Raw genomic sequence first — 12774 nt, 5'->3', positions numbered from 1 at the left:
TGAATGGATTAATGCTGCCGTGTAAAGGGCTTGTGGGAGTGGGTGAACACTCTCCTGCTCTTCTGCCAAATGTCTCTCCCTTCCAAAGGATGTAGTGTTCTACATAGTGTTGGAAGCAGAGAGACTGAGCCCTAACGTGCCAGTGCCTTATCTTGGATTTCTCAACCTCCAAAACTGTGAAAAAATGAATTTTCATTCTTTATAGTAAATTCCCATCACTGTGTCCATAACCTCTTATAAATAGTTGTACACCTTTCAGAAAATGTTGTGGACTTACATAAGCAAAATGCCTGCATTTATTTCATAGGTAAAATGTTAATCTATTTTCTAATTAAAGTGTTTTGGGGAACATTTAATTCAAATACTATATTCAATTATTTTAATGGTCTGCTTCAGATTGTTTTTTATAGGTTAATGTTTGAAAACAAAATAATTGTGTTCTAGGTAGAAGCCACTCTGAGTCTAGGTTTTTAAATATCTTTGAGATATTTTAAGTATCTTTTTTGTGTCTGGATTCAGAGAGGTATGATAACAAGATTCTCTTCTAGAGGTGAAGTGGGAGTAGGTGATCATACTACTCTTTCTACGGCTATAGAGCTGCATACTTGAAGAAGGGAGATTTTTATTTGTAAGGACATTTGTATTAACTTTCATTAAAGTAGAGTCCCGTGGGTGTGGCAAATGGCTGTAAATAAAGTAAAAGTGGCTAAAGAAACCACTGCCTGCTATTAGCTTGATGCTGGCATTTTCTTCTTTCCCTGATGTGACCGTTATTATCTTTATTGGGTCCGCTTATTATCCCTTATTATCTGTTTTGATATCCCGTCTCTGGAACTTTGACCTCTCCTTTTTTTTTTTTTTTTGACAGAGTTTCACTCTGCAGCCTAAGTTGGAGTACAGTGACACGATCTTGGCTCACTGCAACCTCCGCCTCCGGGGCTCAAGCAATTCTCGTGCCTCAGCATCCCAAATAGCTGGGACTTTAGGCACACACCACCATGCCCAGCTGATTTTTTGTATTTTTAGAGAAGGAGTTTCACCATGTTGGCCAGGATGGTCTTGAACTCCTGAGTTCAGGAGATCTTCCTGCCTCAGCCTCCCAAAGTGCTGGGATTACAGGTGTGAGCCACTGTGCCTGACCTGACCTCTCCATCTTTGGCGTCCTTATGCTGCCTGTCCTCCAAATGCAATAACTAATCTAGCATATTTTCATAGGATAGAATTTGTCCTTTCTGTCCCATAATATGTTCCTCTTCCCCCAAAAAGTTTTTTGGTGGTCTCTTTGGTAATAAAACATTTTAGAGCATTTACTGTGGGCCAGGTGCTTTACCTCATGTTAGCCTTATAACAGAGATGCAGAAGTACAGGACTACCAGTGCAGCCAAGATGCACAGCACCAGGATTAACTCATGAGATTGATTAGAATGATGAATATCTTATTGTATCCTGAAACATTAGGCCTTTAAGTTATCTCTTTATTTAGTATTTAAATTCACATGCTTCTTGATTTTTTTGGACTAGCATTAGTTGTTGAATAAATAAGTAATTCAGAATGTATCCACAAAACTTAGAATATATGACAGGGTGGATTCAGTTTTGCTTAGTTAGTGTAGATCAACCAAATAAATTAATGTAAAGGAATATTAATGCATTAAGCAATTTTTTGACATAAATGAGGGGTTGTTTCCATGGGTAATATATTCAGAGTATTAAAGATGAGTAAAATGTATGACTATAATGAATTCCTTCTTCAGTTTTACTCTGACAAGGTGGGAGGATGGTGCTGTTGATAATCTGTGCTTTTGCAAGTTTGGCACAAAGACTTTTACCCACTTAAATCTCAATATAAAGTATATTGCTAGATCTGGCAGCATGGGGACAGTTAGGAACAAAGGAGAGAGAATAGAATCAGCCATCAGGAGCTATAACTACACTCTTCTTTCCCAGCCTTTTCTGGTATTAGTAGGCGGAAGTCCTTTTGGATGCGATGAAGCATTTTAGGAGTGAACAATGGTGAGTCATGTAATGAAAGGAGATGTTCTAGGAAAACTTTTCAGTCCCACTCAGTGCTGCCATCTTTTTCTCCCAGCACTCTGGACTTAAAATTCTGAGAGAACAGGGTATTTCCTACCCTTCCTCTTACTTTTTGAAAGCAATACCTGAGTTATTAAACAATCATTTAGAAAATATAAATAAACCAAAATTCACCTTGACACTCCATCCCCTAGAGGTAACCATTCTTTTCTAGTATATATTCTTCCAGACCTTTTCCTGTGTATTGACTTGTATATAGATGTTCATTCCAATAGTTTGGATTAGCTCATCCATAGCAGGGTGGTTAAATAAACAGTGGCACTTTTTTTTTTTTTTTTTTGAGACAGAGTCTCGCCATGTTGCCCAGGCTGGAGTGCAATGGTGCGATCTCGGCTCACTGCAACCTTTGCCTTCCAGGTTCAAGTGATTCTCCTGCCTCAGCCTCCTGAGTAGCTGGGATTACAGGCGCTCATCACCACGCCTGGCTAATTTTTGTATTTTTGGTAGAGACGGGGTTTTACCCTGTTGGTCAGGCTGGTCTTGAACACCTGGCCTCGTGATCTGCCTGCCTTGGCTTTCCAAAGTGCTGGGATCCTGGCCCCAGTGGCACATTTTTATGATGCATCTGGTACCAGAAAAGGAGCTGGCTTTATGACCTTTACTTGAGTATTTTTTGTGTGTGTGACAGTTCAACAATTCTGACTCCTATCATTGTTGGCTGGACAGGCGTTTTCTTTTTAATTCCTCTGTGCAAGAAACTGTGGATTGCTTTTTTCTGGCTAGCTGGGGCCATTTTCTTTCAAAAGACAGTCCTAGAGTGTCTAGTGGTTTTCTTTAATTGTGTATGCCTGAGTGTGAGAGTGTGTGTGCCTGTATCTGTATCTGTGCATGCATCTGTATGCACAGTTTCTTAGTTGTGGACAATGCAACTTGGAATCATTTTAGTTTTCCAATTGATTTTAAAAGTTTGTCTATAAAAGATGAGACAAATTTGCTGTAGAAGTTACCACTACTTGGTCAAAATAGAGAGTTGTGGGGTTTTTTTGTTTGACAGCAATCAAAAGTATGGCCTACAGATAGTAAGGGTTAACCACCCAGATTTTTGTCAGATAATATATACATGTCCATGTAATTAAAAGTCTTCATTTGACAAATTTATATGGTAAATGAGCATAAAATGAATATCTTTTAAGTATTAGAACATTTCTATTTATGCCTTTTCCAGTGGTATTTGTGGTCACTAGGGGTTGCTGGGTTATCCAAGTGATTCAGCACGCTTTCAGAATTGGCATCCTCAGGTGATTGTCCATAGCCTCTTGCAATGGTGCCTCATCTTGGGGAGGCTTTAGAACACAACTCTCATTTAGCTTATTATTCATTTTTTTTTCTTGTTTTGCAGTAGTTGGCTAGAGAAGGGTGTGTAGCAATAAGTACACACACTTACTGTGGTTTACCATAATGACCATGGATAGCAAACTGCTTTTTTTTTTAAAACTCCTGTGTCATCTCTGATGTTGTGGCTAATTTTAAGACTTTGATTTTGCAGCTAGGATTAGCAGAGAATGACCTACCTACTTGATTAATGATGTCTGCATGGGCTTACTAAGAGGGTATGGGGAATGGTGGCAGGAGTAACTGTCATCGAGAATATAGGGAAATGGGTGTATTCTAACTTGGCATAACTTTGCTACTCACAATAAGCAAAGCTGAACAACTTAAAATTGATTCCCTGTTTTCTGTTTTCACTATCCAACTAGGATGAAGTTTAAGTTCGTACATATACTTTAAAATGGGAACAAACATAGCCTGTCATGTCTTTATTTAGGCATATGTATGTATAAGTAATGTGTATCCTTCACTTATTAGTAGTGCCTTCATGAATTCAAAGACCCTTGTCACATGGTGCTCAGGAAAAAAAAAGTGCCAATACTCTTTTTTTTTTTTTTTTAAGAAGTACTAGTTTAGGTAAGTGAAATTCAATAGCATATCAGTGCTTTACCTTAGTCACCTTTTGTGTTTTGATCACCCTTAGTCATCACTGGAGAGAAGAGTTTGAATTCATTTGTGGTTTTGCTTTAGTGGCAAACCTCCTTACAGAGATGAGTTGCCCTTCTTTCTCCTTGCGATATTTGGTTAATATAGGCCATCACCTTTGAGGGGAAAGGCACAGATTGCAACTTTTCTTTCCTGCTTTTGTGAATCAGGCCATGTTCACACAGGGTCCTTGAAGGTGACTGGAGTGAGGAAGACGTACCGATGACTTACCAATTTTTGGTCTTATAACGTTCTTTTTTTTTTTTTTTTTTGTAGCATATGGCTTCCTTTACTGTATGTTGGCATTTACCACTTTTGGTGATTTGACTCCTGCTGGTTTTTTTTTTCTTTTGGGGGAGTGTGATGGCAGTGGATATAGTCTTAGATGATGTTACTAATAGTTCAAGTCCATTAATGTCTTGCTCTAGAGAAAATGAAAGACTCACTGTGTGAGTTTTCTTGCCCTCTGGTTTTCAGAATTCTGTACAGTTTCTCAACATGTGCTTTCTACCTGCCCTGAAGAGCTTTTATGGAAATCATGGTTGAATGTTAGTAAATTTCTAAAGAGCTTTCCAATATTATCTATAATTAGCCAAAAAAAGTCATACGAACTTTTCTCGTTCTACCTTTTTAAAAATTTTATTCACTTTATCTTCTTCTTCAGTTTTGATAGATGATTATAGAGTTCCCCAAAATGGCCTTGTTACTATTTCTATATTAGGTATATTATTTCAGAAAAGAAAATAATCACTTGGGAATTGTGGAGAGTTCAGAGGGGCTGTTAACCATTTAATTTAGGATTGTTTATACATTTATTTACCTCTTTAAAAAAATTTCTTCAGTTAATATTCATTGACCACTCACTAAGTGCTATGTTGCTAGTATTTATCTTTGCTTTCTAATTTTTTTTGTAATTTTTTTGCTTTCTAATTTTTGAGTGAATTTAAAACTCACTGCTTTATTATTTAATAGCTTAGATACACTGACTATCTTAATTATAATTGACTTTCCAAAATTTTCACTTTTTTCAGTTAACTAGTTGAATAGTATTTATCTTCCACATTTGCACCCCAATTATTGTTTTAACCTAAACATAAATAAGCAAGCATTAGAAAGTAACATGATTGCTATTAAAATAGCCTTTTCTTTGTGTGTTTAAATATTATTAGAAACATAAGCACGTGAATTTTTTTTGGCCTTTTAAATGTCTTTTTTGTAGCTAGTTATAAGATGTATATATAGCTTATATATGTGTATATACACATACATATATATACGTACATACATATATATACATAAAATTCTTGCAACAGTAGTTATGGGTATTTAAGTGAAAAACTTGTAACTTTAGAAGTTAAGAAATTGGAAATAATGGAATTGTTTTAAAAAGCTAGTCTCTAAATTAACTTAGAAACCTAATAGCAAGTACAGATTTTAATTGGTATAACTAAACACTTTAATTTGAAAAAGTTTCAGAATAGGATTTCTATACCCAGGGGAAAATAAACTTCATTTAAAAAATATGTATACTTATTTTGTGAATATTTTTTTCTTTTCCAAATCCCAAAAGGTGTATACTCTATATTTTTGTCATAAAAATTCTGCTTGTTGAAAATATTGTAGTAATTTTATAAATTCAATAAAACTGAGTGATGTGAACAGTGTGGAGGAAAATGTTTAATAAATTTGCCATGCCACTGAGAAAAACTTAAATACAGCATGTTTTGAAAGTTCGAGGAAGAATAACACTTTGCTTTTTACAAAGATGACTGGTTTGCTGCACATTTAAATGTAAAAGCTAGTTGGCTATTTTAAGATTAGTGCTGTGATGTGAGAAAAGATAGTAGGATGATAGCTAACCTTTAAACGAGAGTGTACAGTGCATCACCCTATTTGTTTAGATCAGGAGTTCTCCACCTTGGCTGCACATCAGAAACCCCCAGGGTGCAGCCAGGCACAGTGATTCACGCTTGTAATCCCAGCACTTTGGGAGGCAGAGTTGGGCGGATTGCTTGAGCTCAGGAGTTCAAAACCAGCCTGGGCAACATAGTGAAACCTCATCTCTCCAAAAAAAAAAAAAAAAAAAAAGTGCTGGACATGGTGTTGTGTGCCTGTAGTTCCAGCTACTCAGGAGGCTGAGATGCGGGAGGCCATGAGGTTGAGGCTGAGTGAGCTGTAATTGCACCATTGCACTCCAGCCTGGGCAACAGAGTGAGACCCTGTCTCAAAAAAACAAACAAACAAAACAAAAACAAAAACCCCACCCCCCAGGGTGCATTTAAATTTCCTAGGTTGATGGGTAGGTTGACGTAGACCAATTATAGCAACACCTCTGGGGGCAAGATGGGGCCCAATCATCAGTATTTTTTGAAAAGTTTTCAGTAATTCCAATGGGTAGCCAACTTGGCAAATCATTGAGCTGGATGGAAATTCTCAATTCTGATTGTTGTATTTTAGAAGAAGTGAGGGGTGTGTGTTTGTATGTGTGTATAGATAGATATAGATCTATCTCTTTTGTATATCTGTCTCACTAAAGTTTGTGGCCATCGTCTAGCAGTCAGAAAGGCTAAACACGTCCTTATTAGCATGGTCTGAGGATCAGCATCGGCCTTACTTTGGGGGTTGTTAGAAATGCAGAATCTCAGCCTCCCCACCCCAGATGTGCTGAACTAGATTCTGCGTTTTCAAAAGTTCCTTCAGTGATTCCCACACACTTTAAAGTTTGAGAAGCACTACTGGAGGTGATATTAGGGTAAATGTAGATCTCCATACACCCTGCCTTTTGCTTCTCTCTGGTTTTCTGACTAAAGTTGTGACATTTTTATGTGGGGTTGGAAGATGAAGATAGTACTGTGTGCTCACATCAGCAGATTAATAGCTGTGGTGAGTTTCTGATCTGGAGCAGATGTGAAGGAGATGACTGCCATCACCACAAAACTCCACTCTTCCCTGAGATGGGGAAAGAGAAAACAGCTCAAAGAATGGTCACTGGGCCGAAGGCAGTGCTCTTTCAGTCTCTTCTCTCAAATACCCTATGTGTTAAGGAAAAATAAGAAGTACAGTACTTGCAAGGATACTGCTTTATACATACCTTTGAGAATTCTTCTCTGAAAGAGAAAGCTATTTCCCTTTAAGTAAGAAATGTACTCATCCCAGTGTCAAACCGCAATGAATAAAGCCAAATCCTTCAAGTTCTCTGAAATAATTTCTGTATAATGCCCTGCACTCAGAAACCTTTCTTATAGTGGCTACAATCCCGTATCTTAAATATTTCAAGAACTTTCAGTCTGCTTTCCTCTGTCTCAACCCCTACCAAGAAGTAGGCAGATTATTTTGCTAGGATGCTTTCTTTCTGCAATGATGGAAAGATTCTTTTCTATGAATACTGTAGGGTCCAGTAGTGTAGTTTCAGGGAAGCTCTCCCACTGCTGTCCCTTCACGTGACACGCTGGGTCAGGTAAGCACCCTATTTCCTGATTGTATTTCAGCATCTCTGGCCTGAGTTTTCTGAGAAGAGGAATTCCCTTCACTAGAAATGAAAGGCTTTTTTTTATAGGAAGCAACCTGATGGCATTTTGCTGTGGACCCTACCCTGGAACTACAGTGATTCTCAAAGTGGAAAAGAGCCCTGTTCTCCTTAAACAAGCACCCTCTTGCCTGCTCACCCTCCAGCAGGTTTGGTTCTTGGTGTTGTGAAGGGGTGGAAAGACAACACTGATAAACAGAGACCTGGCCTCTAGTTCCAGCTCTGTTGCTAACCATGTGACTCTGGGCATGTTATTCAAAGACCTGGATCTCAATATTCTCCATTTTGAGCTTTCCTTCTGGTGGTTATCTCCATCAGGGGTCTCATTCTCTTCCCCTTAGTAGTCCTTCAGGTTTTTAGGACAGAGCATCTCAGCCTCCCACCTGGTCTTGGCCTGATGGGCCTGGTGGTGTCCCTTCTCTCTGGCTTCTTTGGGTTGTGGCAGGGACATGGAAGTGAAGGGGAAACAGCTGGCCTGATGCATGTGGGCCGAATTTCTTGGCAAGTTGGAGAACAAGGAATACCTGTGTCCTTCATCTGACCAAAAGCTAAAAGTTGATTATGGTAGTCTCGGAACTGGCAGCTGACAACAAAAAACTGCATTCATTCATGTGCTACATCCCTTCATAAGGCTGAGACTGGTGTCTGACAGAGGCCCCTCAGCATCCCTGGAGACTTCTGTAACTCAGGGAATTCATATCTATTGCATATAGCAAGAAGTATTCATCCTTGAGGCTCTGCTGGTTCAGGAAACACAAGGTTCATTGGCAGCAGCCTCTCTTGGATGCAGAAGGAAAGGAAATTCTGAGCATCGAGCCTTTGTAGGGGTTTCAAAAATGGAGTTTGTCACTGCCTCTTTTTAGGGGGAACTATGTGTAGGTTTTTCTCAGGTGGCTTAGACATCCCAAGGAAAAGAGTTGGGGAAATACTGACCCAGAGATACCAAAAAGCACAAAACCAAACTCTCACTTTTTATAACTTCAAATAAAAACCCACGGGCCAATCTATTTTCATAAATCCTATCTAGCCTGCTACCTCTTAGACACATGTAGGACAGCATTTCTTAAACTTTTAAAATCACTGGCATCTTTGTAAATGAAACCTAAAAAATATACATAGACACAGTCTCAGGGACCTTGTGGATCACTAACAATCTCAGGATAAGGGTGAGATTCATGTTTGGAATTCCAACTTTTAGGACATGCTATCTTTTGCAGGGAATTCCTACAAGATTGAGAAGCATTGGCATAGCTGCCCATTCCTCTTACCTGCTTCCCATCTCTTCTTGAAATAGAGTAGGAGTGGATGGGAATCATCTCCATCGGCTGTATTCCTGACACAGCATCCTCAGTGTAACTTGGCTTGCTGGGCGGGACTCTTCTACCTCTTCACTGCCAATGCCATAGCAGTGGCCTCTGTCACTTAGAAGGTTTGGGGCAGTAAGGTGCCCTCCTATATCCACCGCTTGCTGCCACTTTTCCTATGCCTGGGAAGTCATTAACAGATTGACTTCATTTATATGCACCCCCAAGTCCCACGAAAGTCTTAGGCAAGACCTTTCCATGATTGACTATAACCTCCCAGTGCTATAATTACAAGCGACACCATGGGTTAGAAATTTGGTGGTAGGTAAAGTCTTCCTGTGAGTGGAATTCTATAGGAGGAAATAAGCTCTTTGATGTAGAAAGCAAACAAATGTCATAGCTTTCTCAGAACAGCTAAAGACTTGGTAAAAATAAAATTTTATCAAGTCTCTAGTTGACTTAAATCTCTTTAGTGATTCCCTTACCTCTTAGGGAAAAGTCCAAACTCTATTATATGGTGTATGAGGCTTTCTGCAAGGTGGCCTTGCCTCTTGCACCCAGTCCTTCAAAGGTTGTTCCACTATAATATTTTTTCTACTAAAAATAAAAAATTTTAAAACTTTTTTGGATGTATTGTGCTGTCCTTTGCCCCAAGGTCTCTGCAGGTGCAAAGGTCCTCTGCCTGAAAAGCGAGGCCTGCCCCTTCTTATCCCACATTTTAGGTTGCAGCTTTTGCCTGTTTGCCCCTTTCTCTGACTGGATAAGATGCCTCAGCAATGTGCTCTCAAACACTCTGGATTTCTTTGATCATAGCACTTAACTTTGTTTCTTAGGGGATATTCAGTTGCCCCTTCAACCAAGATCTATTCCTTTCCACACCTTCAGTGTTTCCACCTTATATAGCCTGTCTTGACGTGTTATGCACCTGCATTGTGCATAGCACCAATGAAAAGCAAATTCTGTCTTCAAATAAATTTGGGGAGCACTGTGCCACCTCCTGGAAACATAATTCATAGCTCATCAAAGACTCTGAGAAGTCCTGTATAGAGAAGAACAGTTACCCAAATCCTAAGTTTATTAGGCTGTGAAACAGTTTTTCCACAACATCTTGAGGAGCAGAGTTTGGGAAACATTGACCCAGGGGTACCAAAATGCGTAAAACAAAGTTTTCACATTTTATAACCTTAAAATAAAAACCCATGGGCCAATCTATTTTCAAAAGTCCTACTTAAGTAGCAGACACTATTTTCTCCTATTACAAGGAAATGACTTTCTCTACTGAATTTCTCAAAATTACATTTGCGGCACAGTAAACAAAATTGAAAATTACTTTTTCTTTCTGGAGCACAATCATAAAACATTCTTCTTGAATCAGTCACCACGGAGATACAAATTTAACTTGTTATTTTATGGACTGTTTCTGGTTTAACAACCTCTACAACCATCTACATAATCAGGTACTATTGGATAGAGAGAATAAATCTCTCTTTTCAGAAATTCCATCAGAACACTTACTATAAAGAGGTGCTGTTCTATGTCCGTCACATCTAGGGTGATAGATGTGGATTATGTCCCTCCCTAAGAGATGCTGGACTCCTAACCTCAAGTACCTCAGGATGCAAATTTATTTGGTGATAGGCTTTATAGAGGTAATTAAGTTGAGGTGGGGTAACTAGGATGAGCCTCAGTAGTATGACTGGTATTTCAAAATGGAGAAATTTGGACACAGACATGCAGGGAAAATGTCGTGTGAAAAGGAAGGTAGCCATCTACAGACAAGGAGAGAGGCTTAGGAGTCTTCCCTCAGAGTTCTCAGAAGGAACCAACCCTGCCAACACCTTGATTTTAGACTTCCAACCTCCAGAGCTGCGAGACAATACATTTCTGTTGTGTCTGCCACTCTGTTTGTGGTACTTTGTTCCAGCAGTGCTAGATAACGAATACACTAGTCCCCTCTAATCTGTGGTTTCACTTTCTGCTGTTTGTGTTACCTGCAGTACAGTACAATAAGATATTTAGACAGAGAGAGAGAGATCACATTCATATAACTTTTATTATAGTACATTGTTATATTCCATTATTGTTGTTCATCTCTTACTGTGCCTAATTTATAAATTAAACTTTTTCATAGGTATGTGTATTAGTCCATTGTCACGCTGCTGATAAAGACATACCTGAGACTGGGTCGTTTATAAAGAAAAGAGGTTTAATTGACTTACAGTTACCACGTAGCTGGGGAGGCCTCGCAATCACGGCGAAGGCAAGGAGGAGCAAGTCACATCTTACATAGTGTCAGGGAAGAGAGAAATGAGAACCAAGCAAAAGGGGTTTCCCCTTACGAAACCATCAGATCTTGTGAGACTTATTCACTACCATGATAACAGTATGGGGGAAACTGCTCCCACGATTCAATTATCTCCTACCGGGTCCCTCTCATAAGGTGGGAATTATAGGAGCTACAATTCAAGATGAGATTTGGGTGGGGACACAGCCAAACCATATCAGTATGTACGTATAAGAAAAATCAGTATATGTAGGATTCAGTATAATCCAGTTTCAGGATTCCACTGGGGGATCTTGGGATAGGTTCCCCAAGAATGAAGGTGGCCTGCTGTACATCTAATGAGTACCAGTGAGACCTAGGCTAGGTCCCCTCTAAAATGCTGCTTCTCTAGTCCCTAGCTTCAATATTCTGTACAGTGGTCCCTAACAGAATAATGATTGCTGGTATTTATTGGGTGCTCTACTAAGCACTGTTCTGAGTTTTACATGTAGTAACTTGTCTAATCCTCAGAATACTATGAGGTTGCTGCTGTTATTCTCATTTTATGGACGAGAATGTCAAAGAACCGAGAAGGTCGGCAATCTGCCCCAGGTGAAGTAAGTTAGTAAACAGCAGGTCCTAGATTTGAGCGGGGCCCTCAGGGTTTTGAATGCAGGTGTGTAATTGCAACATTATTCGGCTGATCATGTAGCCAGGTGTGGGGTTTATAAAATAGACGTGAAGGATTTAAGAAAAAGGGGCAGAATGACAGTGAAGCTTGCTCATGCGTTTTGTGGAGGGGGTAGATTGGAACCAAAAAGCACGCATTGGCTTGGTGCTCCCTGTCGCCCTCTGTTGACATTGGAAGAGAAGAGCGGATCTGACTCGGAAATGACGCCATGATGCTGAGGAACCGCTCCTGGCATTGCGGAAGGTAGGGTATGGAGCAGGAAGACCCTCCCCGCGCGTCTTCAGAGGAACGCTGTTTTTGGAGGAATTAGGGTTGAAAGAGGCTGCCCGGTAAGCCAGGAAAGGGGCTTCTGGCCGTTGTGTTGGAGCGCAGTGGGCTTTTCGCTAAGGGATAGACAGAAATAAAACCTTGCCTTTAGCGCAGCTGTCCTTCACTGGGCAGATTGCTCTCCCTCCCCACTCTCCCAGGCCCAAACTGGATCTCAGCGCCTGGGAGCCGCAACTGCAGCAAGTGCGAAATCCTGTCCTCGGTTTTGGAATTTTCATCAGCACAGACTATATCAGCCACGGATAGGATATGTAAGAATACTAGCATGTCAAGGCTGGGAATCATCCTTAGGCATCACTTGGCCAGTCCTGCCTCTCATATTAAGGTAAGAATAGGCATTTAACATTGTAAGATGATGTAGTGGTTTATGTTGGCATCACTCAGATATCGAGGGAATGTGTATTCTTCCATCGATTTCTTGATTGTTCACTGTTTGGCTGCCCTAGTCCACGGAGAATTGACCTAGCCAAAAGGCACCCCTCTTCACTTGGGAAGGTTATTTCCCTCTTCCATCCCTCCTCAGCCCCTCAGCTTATAGCCTGTAACCATTGACGGGTTGGTAAGGGGGTACAAAATGTCAGCCCCCTTGCTCCTA

This window comes from Trachypithecus francoisi, unplaced genomic scaffold, assembly GCF_009764315.1.
Source record: "Trachypithecus francoisi isolate TF-2019V2 unplaced genomic scaffold, Tfra_2.0 Lachesis_group13, whole genome shotgun sequence".
Classification (NCBI taxonomy): Eukaryota; Metazoa; Chordata; class Mammalia; order Primates; family Cercopithecidae; genus Trachypithecus; species Trachypithecus francoisi.
Note: the sequence above shows the minus strand (reverse complement) of the source record.